Raw genomic sequence first — 12,951 nt, 5'->3', positions numbered from 1 at the left:
CATAACAAGCATGGTGTCAGTAAACAAACATCAACCCCTGCATACACTACCGTAATAAAGTGCCCTGCAATTGAGCTAGTTCATTCTGCTGTGACTGCTTTAACATTGTATTCAGTGAATTGCTAGATACTCCTGTGATCGCAAAAGGTTTCTAGTGCACAACAGCCAAAAAGGCGTTCAGTTCTTCGTACGAGAGCAATATTAAAAAATTTGGGGTCTACCGGTTACAATGCTTTTTTGTTCTATAAAAAAACGTCCTGCTTGAAATGCACTAAATTTCCAACTGCAAAATATCTGAAGTTTACCGTCTGCAGTTTTTTTTTTCTTAGGGCGTGCTTGCATTACCAGCAAAGAAGGGGTTCACGAGTGTTTTAACCCACTGACCTGAGGCAGCTTTGACCGGGGTCGACCTTCCTTCGCTCGCTGTAATGCGCAGATGTCTGTGTTGAAACCAAGCCTTATGTAGACGTAGCAGGCCCATCGCCCACGGGATTTTACACGGCCGCTGTCGTTCACCAGGAAATGCACGTTGATGGACTCTCTTTTCGAGCCCCGAATTCAATGCGAGCCGAGGAAGTAGCGATAGCGCTTGCTGCCGCCCACGCCAATTCGAGAATCATCATTACGGACTCCCGAAAAGCATGTGATCATTACTTGGCAGGGGAGATCTCCCCCTTAGCTGCTTGCATTCTAAGACGGACTGCCACTGATCCAACACCCAAAAGAATCATTTGGGCTCCTGGCCACCAGGGCTTACGAGGTAATGAGGCCGCTGACGCGGCTGCCCGAGCGCTTACTCACCGGGCTCCTCATCCCAGCTCTTCTGGCTCGGAGACTAACCAGCCGCTGCTGCGATTCAAGGAAATTATAACGCATTATAGCGACATCCACCGCCTTTTCCCGGCCCCTGCAAAAGGGCTGAGTAAGACGGAGGAGCGAACTTTAAGGCGCCTGCAGACAGGTACTCTACTCTGTCCTGCAATCTTAAAGCATTACGATCCTAACACGGATGGGCGATGCCCACACTGTGGGGAGACCTGTGATATCTTCCACATGGTGTGGGCATGTACTCAAAATCCCCACCTCCCCCCTTCCCCTACCCCTTCCAGAGAGGCATGGGAGACTGCCCTTCTCAACTGCTCCTCGCTTGAGTCCCAAAGGGCTCTGGTGAAACGGGCTAGAGACGGGGCATTGTCATGCGGTGTCCCGGACTAGGGACGCCGACCATGTAGCGTGGCCACTCTGTGGCTCCCAAACTCTATTTCAGAAATTAAAAGTTTTCACCACCACCACCACCACCCTGCTGAAGCTTGAACAGTTCACCTGCACTGTTGGTAGTGGCCAGTGCGTGGTTATGGTAGAACTCTCTACATAGCTTGAATGTAAGCTGACGCCAACAAAATGAGCTTACTCAGCGTTTAAACGAGGCAAGCTACGAACACTTCTGCTGGCACACTAAGGTTGGATGCCAAGAAGTTATGTAAGAAAACAATAGTAATTAGAGTGCCATGCATGCCTCTCAACGTAGTAATCAAGTGTAGCATGCATACATGAAAGGCACAACAGTTCCACAATTGCTTGCTTTACTTTCAAGCTGAGCTATCATGTGAAGTGAAAGCGAAAAAGCTTCCTTACATGCATTATTCCCTTCCTGTACGGTGCGGTTCGGGTGTCCGCCGAGATGACGGAGAATTACTGCGCCATTTCCTTTCCTCAAAAAGCATTGCGTTCAAAGGGCAAGGCATCGCGCCGAACGGGTGGTGGCGTTCCTCCCTTCCTGTACGGTGCGGTTCGGGTGTCCGCCGAGATGACAGAGAATTACTCCTCCATTTCCTTTCCTCAAAAAGCGTTGCGTTCAAAGTGCAAGGCATCGCGCCGAACGGGTGGTGGCGTTCCTCCCTTCCTGTACGGTGCGGTTCGGGTGTTCGCCGAGATGACGGAGAATTACTCCTCCATTTCCTTTCCTCAAAAAGCGTTGCGTTCAAAGGTGGTGGTGGTGGTGGTGGAACTTTATTTCCAGCGGATATAGAGGAGCGACCCGAAGTCGCCCCCCGCTTAAACGGCGGCCGCTATCCCTTGGGCAGCGGCGGCGTGTTCAGCCAGCTGGAGGAGCTTGATCTGTGTTCCCGGGTCAGGGCTGAGCAATAGAGCCTCCCAATGATCAGAGTCGGTAATGAAGCGACTCGCGGGTAGGGACTGCGGGCAGTTCCAGATCATATGATTTAGATCGGCTTTGGCATCACAATTTTTGCATTTGTCTGAGTACAGTCCATCCGAATAGAAGCTACACAATTGGGGATTTGGATAGGTTTTAGTTTGAAGTTTACGCCAGGCTTTCGCCTGTTGCTTGGAAAGCGTTTTATATGCTGGGGGAAATCTGAGTCTTGCAAGCCTGTAGTGCTGCAGGATTTCTCTGTAAGAAAACAACCTGTCCTTGCCGGAGTATAGGGCGGGTGTACTGCACGACCCAGCTCGGCGGGATAGTTCTCGAGCTAGGTTATGAGCCGCCTCATTACCAGCAAGGGAGGCATGAGCAGGCCTCCAGATTAGGCGAATGCGCCGCGTGGGCTGATAATTTAGCAGAATCCGTGCTGCTTGTGCAGAGATTCTTCCAAACGTGTAGTTACGTATTGCCAATTTTGAGTCGCTGACAATGGTTTCTGCCGAGGATCCCGCAATGGCTAGAGCAATGGCTGTTTCTTCTCCAACATGTGTGTGCTGAGTGCGTATAGTGCCCCCCGTTATGAGTGTACCACATTCCGTGGTGACCACAGCTACCATCTTGTCAGCCGAAGAATCTGCTGCATCAACATATACCACAGAGGTATCATTAAGGAAGCGTTTGCCTAATGATTTGGCTCTCTCTGCACGACGTTCAGCGTGGAAATCGGGGTGCATGTTCCGAGGTAGTGGAGGGATGACCAGAAGCTGGCGTATATGTTTGGGAAGGTCAGTTGTTGGTCCGCCTTGTCGTTCGTATGTTATGCCGAGTGTGGACAGAATGTGTCTGCCAGTTGGGGTGGCCGTTAGTCGTTCGTACTGCGAGACGGTTACCGCTTCAATAATCTCACTTAGGGTGTTATGAAGACCGAGACCTAAGACTTTCTCAGTCGCTGTGTGCATGGGTAGCCCAACTGCCTGTTTGACGCATTTTCTGATTATGGCTTCCACTTTCTCTTTTTCAGCTGACTTGAGATGTAGGTAAGGGCATACGTAAGCGATGCGGCTGATCACAAAGGCTTGTACTAAACGGAGAGTATTGCTTTCCTTCAAGCCCGAGTGGCGGTTACTAATGCGGCGAATGAGTCGCATAATTTGCTGCGAGGTTCCCTGAAGCTTCTGAATTACGTCACCATTGAAGCCGTGTTCTTGTAGAATTAGGCCCAAGATTTTAATTTTGGGTACCTACTCGAGGAATGGGGACTCCACGAATACTGAGTTCGATGGCCGGTGGGGGTTGCGCAAGGGATCTGATTTTGCGGTATATGAGAAATTCAGATTTGGCTGGAGAGCACCGCAGCCCCCTGGGGTCTACATAGCTCCCCACGATATCGATGGCACGCTGGAGTCTCTCTTCGATTTCGGCATCACTGCCCTCGGCGGTCCACAAGGTGATATCGTCAGCATAGAGGCTGTGGTGGAGTTGCGGGATCTGCGCTAATTGGTGTGGAAGTTTCAACATTGCAACGTTGAAGAGAAAGGGTGACAGGACCGATCCCTGCGGGGTGCCCTTGTTGCCGAGGGGGAAGTCACGCGAGTGGAGACCTCCTACTTGGAAATGCGCCTTTCTACCTGAGAGAAAGTCGCGGATATAGTTGAAGGTGCGGGCTCCCACCCCGAGTTCATGAAGGTTCTCCAAGATCGCATCATGTCTGACATTGTCAAAGGCCTTTTCCAGGTCGAGTCCAAGAATTATTCTGGTGTCCCGCGTTTTTGCCTCAATAATCTGATGTTTGAGCTGAAGCATTACATCCTGCGTAGAAAGTTTTGGTCGAAAGCCAATCATGGTTTGGGGGTAAAGCTCGTTCTCCTCCTCCTCCTCCTGCCGCCGCGGTGGCTCAGCGGTTATGGTGCTCGGCTGCTGACCCAAAAGACGCGGGTTCGATCCCGGCCGCGGCGGCTAGAATTTCTTTGGAGGAGAAATTCTAGAGGCCCGTGTACTGTGCGATGTCAGTGCACGTTAAAGAACCCCAGGTGGTCGAAATTTCCGGAGCCCTCCACTACGGCGTCTCTCATAGCCTTAGTCGCTTTGGGACGTTAAACCCCATAAACCTAAACCTCGTTCTCCTCCATAAACCGGTTGAGGCGGGTATGAACTACGTGCTCCATTGCTTACCCACACAAGACGTGAGCGAAATTGGCCTGAGGTTCTCAAGGCTTAGTGCCTTCCCAGGTTTTGGAATGAGAATGATCTCTGCCGTTTTCCATATTTGTGGGATTGAGCCCTCCGACCAGCATTTCTGCATATACTCAGTTAGTCATTGTAGCGACTGTTCATCTAGGTTGCGGAGGATCTTGTTGGATACTGCATCTGGGCCAGAGGCGGATTTACAGTTTAGCCTGGCAATCTCTGCCCTAACCTCATCCACAGTAATCGGGGAGTCGAGCTGCGTGTTTTCCGGACCAGCATAATCTGGGAAGGCTTGCATAGGAGCATTGCCAATATATCTGTCTTTAAGTTCAAGGAAAAGGTCCTCTGGTGTGCCTGCGTATGCATGCACAAGCTTTTGCAGGTTCTGCCTCTGGGTGGTTTTGCTACCTGCAGGGTCAAGTAGATGACGGAGCAAGTTCCAAGTCTTAGAGACTCCCATATTGCGATCCATGCGGTTGCATATGTCCTCCCAGTTTTGCTGAGTAAGTTTGACCGCATGATCCTCGATCTCCTTGTTTAGCCTAGCTATTCTTCTGCGCAGATTGCGGTTCCACCGCTGTCGTTTGAGTCGGTTCTCGAGTCCTCTCTTTGCCTCCCATAGGTGAAGAAGCCGGCTGTCCGCAATCTCCAGGTGGTCAGCCTGCTCTAACGTACGGGTGGCTGCCTTGGTATCTTGACAAAGATCCTGTGCCCAGATATCTATGTCTAGTATATCGGGGGTATCAGCTTCTCGGGCGGCCCTTTTAGCGCGGAACATGTCCCAATCGACAAGGGTGGGAGCTCGAGCGCTACGACGCTTGGGGCCAGTTGAAGCCACTATTTCCAATATGTAGTGATCGCTGCCGAAATTTTGTTGAGTGTTTATCCATGTTGGAGTGCCCGAATTTTTAGCAAAAGTCAGATCGGGAGTCGTATCCCTGGAAACACTGTTGCCGCAGCGGGTGGGGACTACTGGGTCTGTAAGAAGAGTCAACCCACATTGTTGTCAACCCACAACCCAGTTGTTGTCAACCCAGTCAACCCACATAACAGTCAACCCACAAAATACTAAACGGCATATTAGAAACCGGAATAATGCCCAGACAATTGAAAATATCGATAGTGAGGCCTGTGTATAAAAGCGGAAAAAGAAATGACTGCGCAAACTACAGACCGATTTCTATTATATCTGCTCTTGCGCATATTTTGGAAAAACACGTGGGATTAGTTATGCAGTCTTTTTGCGAGAAGTTTTCTTTAAATAACCCGGCACAATACGGCTTTACAAAGGACCGGAACACAACTACGCTCTTAGAAGAATTCTCGGATTACGTTAACACCGCCATTGAAAACAATCATCTTACATTAGCACTATTTTTAGACCTATCGAAAGCCTTTGACACTATTGATCACGCATTAATGTTGCAAAAGTTAGAAAACATGGGTTTCCGGGGACGATTTCATCAATTCTTTCAGGGCTATTTCACAGACAGAGCACAGTGCGTTAGAATTGATGATAAATACAGTGAATTTAGGGCGATCAAATTTGGTGTTCCACAAGGAAGTACACTGGGCCCATTACTATTCAATATGTACGTCTCTGAACTCGGTTTTTTGAAATTAACGTCGAGAATCTTTCAGTATGCAGACGACACAGCACTAGCACTAGAATTCACTGATCTTCATTTTGCAAGCAAAAGCTTTCAGCAGGATATATGCAAGGTAATAGACTGGCTTGCTCAAAACTCAATTTATTTAAACCAGCAAAAAACGAAACTTCTCTGTTTTAGAAACCCGCACAAGCGAGTACTCCTAAATGAGTCACTTTTTTTACATGGCTCGCATTGTGATTCGTGCACATGTAATGTCATACCATTTGAACCTTCAGTAAAATATCTCGGAATAATATTTGATGAGCATATGGCATGGACTAATCATGTGCAGTATATATGTAACAGGCTTAGAGCCGTGTCCGCGATGATGTACAACCTCAGAGGTAAGACTTCGATGCACTTAAGGCGCGTCATATTCAAGGCACTAGCTGAATCTATTATAACCTACGGCATTACATTATATGGCACCTGATCTGATCACAAAATGGGATCCATAAATCGCATAATTAAAAGAATTGTAAACAGTATAACTTATGGTACTATGCTGCAGGAGGTTGATAAGGAGGAAAAATACAGTATACTAGGTGTACTGGAAATGCGGGAACTATTTTATTACACAGTGCTCACACGTCATTACTTTACAAATGCTTTCAAAATACCCGTCAAGAAAAACGCTGCCTTAAGAAAGACAGAAGCTTATATTAAGCCGCGCTGCTTCACGCATTATGGGAAAAAGATACGGAGATATTACGTGCCACAGGTATTCAATACACTTGGTGAAGAATTTTACAATTTCAAAACAAAACGTAAAATGACTAAAGCAATAAGAAAATGGTGCATATCCTTGCAGATAAATCACTGATGGCCTCTTACATGTTATAATCTACTTTCTCTGTTTTTGCTATAATCTACTTTCCCTTTTGCTTCAGATTTTAGAGTTGTTTAGATATTTTTAGATTTGTTCAGTTGTTTAGATGGCTCATTTCAAGTTGTGATGACGTCTGTTCATGTTTGTTTTCGTTTTTCTCGAGTTGCATTCCTATTTGCTCAATATGCATACATAATTTTTGTATAATATGCATGCATTAGTGTTCTCAAATTTATTGTTTTGTGCATAATTTTTTGTTCACATTCGGTGATTCACTGTACTGCCTGAACAACCAACAAGCACGCTGTGCTTAGGTTGGACGGGAAAACTCATGTACTAAATGAAAATGAATAAATTTGATTTGATTTGATTTGATTTGATTTGATTTGTTGTGCGGTGAGCCACAATTTTCTACCTTTAATGTCCTCCTGTGGGTACCCCCAAGCCGGGTGTTGGGCATTAAAGTCTCCCGTTTAAATGACGGGGTGATTGCCTGCAATTTTCAGGGTCGCCTGAAAGAGCGGGCCAAAGCTTGCTTTCCGTAACTTTGGGCTGCTATAGACATTCAACACAAACAGACTGTGGTCAGGTTTCCTAGGCGGAATTAATTCGACTAGCACGTGTGTGACATTTGTGACTGGGGTATCGTGCCGGACAACCGTAATATTTCGTTTCACGAGAGTCGTGACTCCAAGCGTTTCACCCCCCGATGAAAAGGATTGATATCCAGCTAGCTTGCTATTGGTTTGTGTCTCTTGTAGTGCGATTAAGTCCGGTCCGTCCCTATTGTGGAGGAATTGTTGGAGTACAGCTCGTTTGCGGCTAAATCCTCGGCAGTTCCACTGCCAGATGGTGTAGTTTGGTTGTGGCGCCATATTGTGCTAGTTTGATACCGCTTCAGAAGAAGCGGATTTGCGAATTTTGACGGGAAAAAGCCTACTCTCTGCTTCCTGCTGCCAGGTGCCTAAGTTAAGTAATTCCTGCCGGTGTGTGCATAATTCTTCCATGATGGAAGTCATTGTAAGCTGCATTTGAATGAGGGTGTTAGTAGTCTGCGTTTGCGCTTCTTCAATTTTGTGAATGCTGTCGGCTAGTTTTTGGTCTTCGGAGAGGGAACCGCCCGCTTTTCGCTTAGGCGGGGGTGCCCGCGGTGATTCAACATGCATGTCCGCTCCGGCGGAGGTAGACGGGGTAGGGTTATTGGCGCCACCGGTCATAGGCGGTGACCCAGTCTGCATTTATTGCTGTTTTAGAGCGGCATTTTCTTTCTTTAGTTCCTCCACCTCGCGAAGTAATTTCCCTACCAGCACTTTCAGGTCTGCTAGCTCAGAGGGGTTGGAGTTAGATTTCTGGGAGGCTTTATCTGCCCAGCCTACCTTTTGCGTGCCGACGGCGTCCTGGTTCAAACCGGGGTTCCGTGGCTGGTGTGAAGGAGTCCTGGATTTGGAGGCGGACCGGCCTCTCTGTTGCAGTCGTGGAAAAGACCTGGATCGATGTCTATAGTCCGTCCGCCCCTGCTTTTGGAGCGGCTGCGTCGCTCTTTAGACTGCGGCGTCTCTTGGCTATTCTGGGTCTGATGTTGGCGTTCCTGTTCCCAGCGGCGTTTGGTCACAATGTATGGAGTGCGGTAGATCTCGCGGCATTTGTTGCTGCCCAGCTCATGGCCCTTACCGCACAAGGCACACTTAGGCTCACAGGTATGCGTTTCAGGAGGGTTGGCCATGCCGCATCCGCGGCAGCGAGCGTTTTTCGGGTCCGGGCAAACGTCTCTGCGATGTCCGAGTTGTCCGCACAAAGAACACACTTCGTATTTTTTTTTGTAGAGGCAGCAACGAATCATGCCACCGCCGAAGCTGATCCAACGGGGAACTCTCTCACCGTTGAAGAGAATGAGGACCGTCTGCGACTGCGCACCCATGCGCCGGACACCACATATTGGAGGATTTCTGGGATGCTGAAGGTTCGCTAGGATGACAGCGTCCGATAGATGTTTGGGAACGCCTTGGATCACTCCTTTACCACTGCCGTCCGGCGTGGCGACATACGAGGTGATGGCGATCTTGTTCTCGCCGTAGGTGAGCTCCTGGATGCTTAAGTAGCGTTCCACTCGTGCCGCGGAATGGGTGGCCACCAGTATGGTGTGTTGCTTGAAGTTGAGGACCATGCAGTCTTCAGAAGTTTCCGCCAAGGTTACACCCGCGGCGTCACGAATGAGTTGAAAGATTCCGAGTTGGCCACAGCTCTCGAGTATACGGAGGCCGCCCGATGGCCGGAGTATCACTTTGGTTACGCCCTTGGGTAGGCGAGGTAGGTTCGACGCCACCGATTGTCGAGCAAGTCGTCGGCCAATCTTTTTCGCAGAGGAGTCGGCAGATTGCCGCATGCTGCCCTGTCCCTGGGCGTTCGTGACCGGCGTTCGTGACCGGATCGTTGAGATTCACCGACGGTGAACCAACCATATTGGTGCGAAACTTCTTCGGGGGCTATATCAGTCCCCTCCACGGTGACTTCCATATCCAATGTTGGGCGAAGATCCCACTCAGAAAATTCGGCACAGCCCCGTCAGAGCGGGGTCGCTAGGCCTGGCGTAGGCCTAGCGGGCCGTGCGTACCGGCGAGAGCCGAATCGCAAAAAAGTCCGCACAAACAGGCAAAAAGGGACTTGCCGATGCGTTCTACGGCGTTATCCGAGCTTCAAACACGAAATCCAGGCGAGAGCGGTGTTGACCGTCGCTGAATTCAGCGGTGGGCATGGGTGAAGCGAGGAGCGTTCGCACGAGCGTCCGATCCACGCCACGTCCAGCCAGCCTCTCGCGTTCAAAGGGCAAGGCATCGCGCCGAACGGGTGGTGGCGTTCCTCCCTTCCTGTACGGTGCGGTTCGGGTGTCCGCCGAGATGACGGAGAATTACTGCGCCATTTCCTTTCCTCAAAAAGCGTTGCGTTCAAAGTGCAAGGCATCGCGCCGAACGGGTGGTGGCGTTCCTCCCTTCCTGTACGGTGCGGTTCGGGTGTTCGCCGAGATGACGGAGAATTACTCCTCCATTTCCTTTCCTCAAAAAGCGTTGCGTTCAAAGGGCAAGGCATTGCGCCGAACGGGTGGTGGCGTTCCTCCCTTCCTGTACGGTGCGGTTCGGGTGTCCACCGAGATGACGGAGAATTACTCCTCCATTTCCTTTCCTCAAAAAGCGTTGCGTTCAAAGGGCAAGGCATTGCGCCGAACGGGTGGTGGCGTTCCTCCCTTCCTGTACGGTGCGGTTCGGGTGTCCACCGAGATGACGGAGAATTACTCCTCCATTTCCTTTCCTCAAAAAGCGTTGCGTTCAAATGGCAAGGCATTGCGCCGAACGGGTGGTGGCGTTCCTCCCTTCCTGTACGGTGCGGTTCGGGTGTCCACCGAGATGACGGAGAATTACTCCTCCATTTCCTTTCCTCAAAAAGCGTTGCGTTCAAAGGGCAAGGCATTGCGCCGAACGGGTGGTGGCGTTCCTCCCTTCCTGTACGGTGCGGTTCGGGTGTCCACCGAGATGACGGAGAATTACTCCGCCATTTCCTTTCCTCAAAAAGCGTTGCGTTCAAATGGCAAGGCATTGCGCCGAACGGGTGGTGGCGTTCCTCCCTTCCTGTACGGTGCGGTTCGGGTGTCCACCGAGATGACGGAGAATTACTCCTCCATTTCCATTCCTCAAAAAGCGTTGCGTTCAAAGGGGAAGGCAACGCGCCGAGAGGGTGGTGACGTTCCGTGGACTGCCTAGCTGCGCTACAGCACGCTGTCGCGTTCCACTCCTAAAGGCGAAGCTTAAGCGTCATTAATTAGCAGTTAATTTGTATTCAGTAATAAATCAACAATTAGCCACTAATTAGTAATTTGTCATTACTTTGTGATCAATTATGTGTGACGTCATCAGTGTCACATAGGCAAAGTGGTGCGGAAAACGGTTTCGCCTCTACGCACTTTAGACAGTCAAAGTGTCCCTGAATTTTTTACTCCACGAATACGTAAGATCCTTCCTGTCAGAACGCACAGCGACTGTGGGATTGGGAGACCTGCGAAGCGACACCTTTACCACCCCACGTAAGGGCACGCCGCAAGGATCCGTAATCTCACCAGTGCTTTTCAACCTTGCAATGATCGGACTGGCCAGAAGACTCAGCAAGATCGATGGCATCCAGCACGCGATGTACGCCGACGAGATTACGGTCTGGGTGAATCGAGGCTCGCTAGGACAAAAGGAAGAGAGACTGCAAGAAGCAGCAACGTGTGTAGAAGAGTACGTGAGGGAAAGGGGCCTAGTATGCTCCACGGAAAAGTCGGAACTTCTTAGGGTAGGGTCCAACCCTACCAAGGAGGAACTGACAGTAAAGTTAGAAGGCCAAATTATACCAGAAAGGGATATGATACGCATCCTGGGCATGTGGATCCAAGGAAGCAGGAGATGTACCTACACAATTAGCCTACTCAAGAAGTCAACAGAACAAATAAGCCGCATGATAAAGAGGGTATCACAGAACAGAAGCGGGATGAAAGAAAGCGACACGATCAAGCTCGTCAGAAGCCTGATAGTCAGCAGAGTCACGTACTCGCTGCCATACCACCGCATGACCAAGAAAGACAAAGAACAGACGGAGGCGCTGCTAAGAATGGCGTACAAGACGGCACTCCACCTGCCAAGAAACACATCAAATGAAAAGCTGCTACAAATGGGCCTAAACAACACATTCGAAGAACTAACGGAAGCCCAGCTAAGTGCGCAAATAGCCAGGCTCCAGCAGACAGCCACCGGCCGCAAGCTCCTGAAGAGATTAGGGCACAATGTAGAAGGGATCGTAGATAGAACAGCTAGCATTCCAGACGAGGTCCGCCAGACACTGGACATCAGCCCTCTGCCGAGAAACATGGATCCCAACCTCCATGCCGCTAGAAGGCAGGCCAGGGCAGACTATGTGAAGCGGAACCTAGCCACAATGGAAAACACAGTATACACAGACGCGGCCCTCTATCCATGGGACCACAGGACCAGAAACTTCCGAGTCGCGGCAGCAGTGGTAGATTACATGGGGGAACCAATTAGCAGCGCGACATTAAGAAACTGTACGGTAACGGAGGGGGAGGAAGCTGCCGTAGCTCTAGCGGCGGCCGAAGGTTACCGTAGGAACAAGTCTTTGATAATCCTGACAGACTCCAAAGCAGCATGCAGGAACTACATACAGGGCAAAATAAGCAAGGAAGCGCTGAAGATCCTCCTCGAAGCAAAGCTTCCAAATAAGACCTTAAGACACAGGATTTTCTGGATACCGGCACACACCGGGATAGAGGGTAACTCGAGGGTAGACAGCCTAGTTCGCGAGATCACGAGCCGAGCAGGGCAGTCGGAAACCCTGGAGGACCCCATGACTGTGGAACCAACGTATGCAGAAATATTAAACTATCACAGAGGGCGGAGATTCAAATACCCACCACCGCACACATCATTAACACAGCACGAGGCGGTCTGCTGGCGGAGACTGCAAGCAGGGACTTTCCACAATTTATACATACTACATAAGATGTTCCCTACACAATACAGGGACACATGTCCGTGGTGCGGAGCAACCCCCACGCTATATCACATCACATGGGAATGCGAACGTAACAGAACATTTCACAAGCTAAATGACCCGAATGCGGAACAATGGGAGGGCCTGCTGACCAGCAGCGAGCTCACGGCCCAAAGGGCACTGGTGCAGCACGCCTGCGAAGCAGCAAGACTCAGCGGTGCCCTGGAATAGGGGCGCCGACCTTGTGAAGAGGCCGAAGACATGAAGACATCGGCCCACCGCTAAAACCTGATTTTTGGAGCATTAAATGTTTTTCACTCACTACTCCGGGCTACATCTTTTGGTCTTAAAACAGAGTGCAGCAGTGTGCCCTGCAGCTTGTGAACATTTGAGGGGCCTTTGGCGGAGTGGACCTCCATCATGCCGTGAGTCAGAAACTGTAGCATGTGACTCGGCTTCTCGTGGTGGTCATACACTTCCGCCATCCTGCCAGGAGTCACATTTTGTGCGGTGGACGCATTCCACATATATGCCTTATCAGTGCATGAGGTAACTTTCAGCCCAATGCTCGTCACCTCAACATT

General features: G+C 50.0%; 1 long non-coding RNA gene across 1 annotated transcript in view; it reads right to left on the bottom strand.

The window, feature by feature from the left end:
* Positions 1-460, bottom strand: part of LOC149345778 (uncharacterized) — a 70,587-nt gene extending 70,127 nt beyond the window's left edge. Inside the window, exon 1 of the long non-coding RNA XR_016292035.1 lies at positions 385-460. This is a non-coding gene — a long non-coding RNA (uncharacterized LOC149345778). The remainder of the gene's footprint in view (positions 1-384) is intronic.
* Positions 461-12,951: the final 12,491 nt, after the last annotated feature.

This window comes from Amblyomma mixtum, chromosome 4, assembly GCF_055824585.1.
Source record: "Amblyomma mixtum isolate Tamu chromosome 4, ASM5582458v1, whole genome shotgun sequence".
Lineage (NCBI taxonomy): Eukaryota > Metazoa > Arthropoda > Arachnida > Ixodida > Ixodidae > Amblyomma > Amblyomma mixtum.
This window is presented reverse-complemented; position numbering and strand designations above follow the sequence as displayed.